The sequence below is a fragment of the Liolophura sinensis genome, chromosome 1 (genome assembly GCF_032854445.1).
Source record: "Liolophura sinensis isolate JHLJ2023 chromosome 1, CUHK_Ljap_v2, whole genome shotgun sequence".
Taxonomy (NCBI): Eukaryota; Metazoa; Mollusca; class Polyplacophora; order Chitonida; family Chitonidae; genus Liolophura; species Liolophura sinensis.
This window is the reverse complement of record NC_088295.1, coordinates 25,121,082-25,126,297: the sequence shown is the minus strand read 5'-3', so window position 1 is coordinate 25,126,297 and position 5,216 is coordinate 25,121,082.

The window sequence follows — 5,216 nt, the reverse complement described above, 5'->3', positions numbered from 1 at the left end:
AACATCTCTGAATGTATCTTATCAGATCGAAAAATCTACTAGTTCGCTTCCTTTTCAAGCCACACGATAGTTGTCTCTGACATAATCATTTAGGCCTAACTCAGTTATAGTCTTACGGGCTTCATATCTGGGAACGACTAAAGGAAGACTGAACTCTCGCGACACTATACCGCTATTTCAGAAAAATATCCGCTGGTTGTATACGTTTCTTTACCCCATATCAAATAATTCTATTTCGAAATTGGATGTTTACCATGAGGTTCTCATGACCACCCTCTTAAGAGTATCACAGACGGTATTTTGTCGTCAGTTCAAGCCAGTAATGTGCGTTTATTGACAATGATGCTGAGATGCAGACGAAAAAAAATGTCAGTACACATTAATCAACAACGGATAACCATTTTACAGAATTGTCCTCTTATCTTCGATAACTTCCGTTTGTGAATGGTCAGTGAAATTCATGTTATAAGCTCACAGAGAATTTCGTGATTGCGTGCGGTAAACGATATGTGAACTATAGATGCATAACATGTTCATTGTACATTTATCTCAAGAATGCAATTATTTCTTTGTTGATCAAAGAATTTTTCTTCCAAATGCATTGTCTTGTACCTTTAAGTTCTATTTAACGCAAGAATAGAACTGCTCGTTATTCTTCTGATCACGGCACTGCTGGCATATCCATTGTCATCTGTGTACAATGTATTATCTTTTGCGCCAATATGAGCAATCATTTTCCCGAACACACATCGTAGTGGAATGCGTGGGCAATTTGTAAGCTCAAAAATATTTTGAAGTTAATGGTGGCAATTATAACCACCCTGAGACATGAAGACAGACCGGAGTGTCACTAGGATAGTTGGCTAGACTATGCGAGCTAAATAATTGTCTTGCTTTTCCAGAGTGACGAGACGGCAAACAGCTGTCACCAATCTGCTAATGCGTCCGACCAGCGACACCGAAGAGCGTGGATATAGTTCTTCATCGTATTTACGTTCATTCAGCCTTGTACACAAACCCATCCCTTTGGTACCGTTTTATGACGCTGACATTTTCTCCTCACAGCGTTTCTTTTCTTATATGACAAATCGACGGCCTTGGCGTAATGACTGTGTCCAATATGGCTCTCGCAGGCGAAGACTTTGCTTTGTTTCATGTGCAACCATGACTTGGGTCCCCTGAATAGGTTACGTCCGGGGCTGTAAATGGAACCGGCTCCATCATAAACAGGAAAAGGCGCTATGAAATACTATGAGAGATTTTAGGCTGAAACATGGCTGAATGTATGTGACTAATAGAGGTGCAAAATCTGCCAAGAATATTACAAAGGCTCTGACAGGTCTTTGTGAAATAACAATAGATGAAAGGACATTCAGCTACGCCAGGCCCAGTCTTACTTTGTACATAATCGTCGTGAATAATAACAATACTTATGCGGCTTCGAGGTTACCGTGTAGCCTTTTATTAGCCATTCATTCTGCAAAGAGCGTCCCAGACAATTATGACATAAGTGAGGATATCTGGGATGTGATCAGGGTTGAGATGAAGTAGTCTTGGGTTGGGATGATTACAGTAAGCCATTTAATCATCGTTATCTTGACATGTGGAGGTCGCGCAATCCGTGAAAACATGTCAGACATGCCCAATACAGTTCTCAAGAACTCGTATCTTCGTCTAATAAAACGGAAGTCGTCAAATGGATCAGTGGACAATGGACGAGTCAATCACATTCTTACAGTCACTACACACTTATTCCTTGCGCCTGTAATCTCCCTTTTTTGTATGAAGCCGGAGGTAAAATTTTGGATTAGATGCTGCTAACCTTCCACAAAACAACTGTCAAACTAGTGAAACATCTGGGACTGCTAATTATCTAAAACCAATGATCATCACCCACTACTCCATATACTTTGAAGGAGGCTGATTAATTTTCAACTACTTTAACAACAGAATTATGTGGTTTACTTTTAAGTCGTATAGCAGCGGTGACTTCATGTGATAAAGATTTAGTGTCGCTATACAAGGAAAATGGTTACAACTTTATTTTTAATGGCATGGACTTGGTATTGAAATTATCAGGTACATTTAGGCAAATCACAACAACGCCGTTTTTCTATGAACAACTTTTACAATGCACTGTAGGGTGTGTGAGAGGTAGGCCAAGACCGCCCCAACAGATAAATTTAATCTAGTTCGGTCACTAGGTTAAGGTTGTTTTCTCAGACTAAATCTTCAGCGTAATGATTACTGTCGAACTGGACATGCCCCTTGTACCACTAGTAACGGAACTACGTTAATCAATGAGTTGACGAATTTGGGTAAAGTTACAAAGGAGATGCATGAAGCAAGGTCACTATTCTGTACACTGGCTAATCCTACGAGTGCATGTAACAGTACTTGGCTCTACTGCGGTCATACAGGGAGAGACTTTTATTTCGGCATTTGAATCTATCTGACGAAATGTGTTTTCTGTTATATATTAGTTTTTAAATATCCATATGTGGGCGTCTTGTTGCAAACTAAACGCGATTAACGTACACTTGATCAGTGCTTTTGAAACCGTGATGTATAACATAACGAAGTATAACAGGGTTTTTGACTGAGATGGAAATATTACCAATATCATGCTAGCCTTGGGGACTTTTTCAGTCGTACTAGCCTACCTTGACACAATACTGCATAGTCTGTTACATAGTTCTATGAGATTCTTCGGTATGGCGTTAATCAATCAGCCAGTCAATCGACCATACTTCTATTAGATCTGATTATGTAATGTTGATGGTTGGCGAGGGGTACTGGCATGTTAGCGAGGGCAACATTAATTGGTTAATATTCCACTATAGTTGAGAAATATACCTGGATTAAATCTTGTAATGGACGTCATGCCCTTGGAATGTCGTAAGACACGGGGAATCCAAACATGGACTACTCCGTGACCAATCACTCGGGGGGTTTCAGACGCCCATGGCAGAATTATGGTAGTTGATGTGTTTCTTCACAATTAATTTTCTTCACATGACGTGACGTCACATTTTCCCATGGGCACCTGTTCAAGCTTCATGCTGACGTCCAGCAGAGATAACTTCATTTTGTCCTGAGGACTGATGGGGTTAGGAAGGCGACATACTGAGTGTTATCCTTGCACTCCCGCGGAGTAGCCGCGGTGGACATAATGGTGGTCGCCGGAGAGACCCTTAAACACATTAGCACAGCTCAACGTGGCTGGCCTAAGAGTATAGACATTTTCAGGGTCGTACCAAAATAGACGGTCTTTGCTAGTTTTCACCACCGACGTGGCGAAACCGAGTAAAACTGCATCATTTTGAAGGTAAATAACGTCTGTTAAAATGCGCTTGGATAAATGAAAAGCTTTGAAACACATGTGGTGTAGTGTTCATGTTATCAATGGAAGACGATTAAGTGGAAATTGTGAACTGTCCACACACCGCGGTTTAGTTAGTATGCTATATAGAGGTACAACAAAAGATTGGGTAGTTGAAATCAGTTGTGTACAATAGATTAGCACAGGAAACCAGTGCGACAATACATCAGGCTAGAGGATGTCGTTACTGTGTGCTAATCATGGTACAAAATCAATACAACAGCTGATTCTAGACAAGGGAAATTAGCAGTGGATAGCTGGACGTGGACGTCCGCATTGGGCGGCTTTTTTCATCATAACTCATAAACATCAAAAAGTTGTTCGAGACATAATGATTATTGATGTATGCTCTAACATTGCGATGGGAAATATTAAATGAAAAGCCAAAATGAAAATAATGATTTCCATTTTTTTCGTTCTAAATGCAAACATGTCTCCGTTTCTGCGAGTAGGCTTCTAAGCCACTCACACCTGTGAATGTGCTAAAGATATTCTTTCAACATGATAATGTGCAATTGAGAAGGTAGTGTCTGCGAATTTAAACCCTTGGTTTTGCACATGTAGTAGAGAAGTCTTTACTAAGATTGCGTCAACGTAAAAGTGCAACATTTTAATGATTAATGGACATTTGTGGGTGTTTTGATCGTACCAGGAGACCTATATTGGGTTTTCTACCTTCACAATCGACCCTTATTATCATTCAAAAACTTCCTGTTTTGCAAAATGTCTTTTGATCTCCAAGAATTCGTTTCATATGTGTTCAGCATTTAATTATCCTACTGTAATAATTATATTTCTAGGTTAACTTGTGACCCCGATTGATCGGTCCAAGAATACGGAATGATTAATTCTACTAATTAATCTTAAAACTACAATTTGCCGTCCGATCTCCGTGGTCTAGTTTATAGGCTAATTGAGTTTGACAACGCCACCAAACATACTGCTGCTCAGGCATGCTATTCATCACTGTCCACAGACAACATTTTCTTTGCCTGGTGAAGCTCGGGTGGTTTTCGGATTATTTAATTATGGTGGCGGCCTTTCCACAGAGCTGGCGTCACCTATTTTTGTCATGATAATGCCCATGTCAGATTACTGTTTCGTTGAAAAATGGTCTTCTTTTCAAAAAGACCGCAATCGACACAGTCAAATAGTGCTTCCGATCGATTACGTAAGGTAGTTTCTTAGACTAACTAGTAATTTATTGAGTGTAGGCCCTACGAAGTCAGCGTAGGTGTTCAACCGGCTCATAACTCACAAGTCTAAGTTAAACGCCAGATCATCAAGTATACTCATCCAAGGACTTTCTGTAAAGCTTAAGTCAGTTGCATGGCGCCTCAAAGTTTTTATTTGCCAAATAGACCTTTGTTAGTTGATTTCATTGAAGTGGAGGTTTTTGAGAAATTTGGCAAAGGTTTGTAACATATCGAGCTGAAGTTTGTTTACTTCACTTGACGATTTCGTTGTCAGATATTTTGAAGTAAAACCGTTTAGCTATTTGCGCCTACTGCTTTATTAATCAAATAAACTAAACAACAATTTTGATTCATATTTATTTATTTCATTGGTGTTTTACGACGTACTCAAAAATATGTTCACTTATACGAAGGCAGCCAGCATTATGGTGGGATCTCGGGGGAAATCCACGACCCAACAATTCTAATTCTAAAACAATAAAAACTCTATACATTAGGAAGCAATTGATGTCCGTGAAAAATGTCTTTAGTCCTTAAACTAGAGTTGTTAGTCAACTATCTATAGAGGTTGCCTTCACAGCCAAACTTAGGAACATTATGCATTTACCAAGTCTTGCGATCAGCACATTTGGTATTCC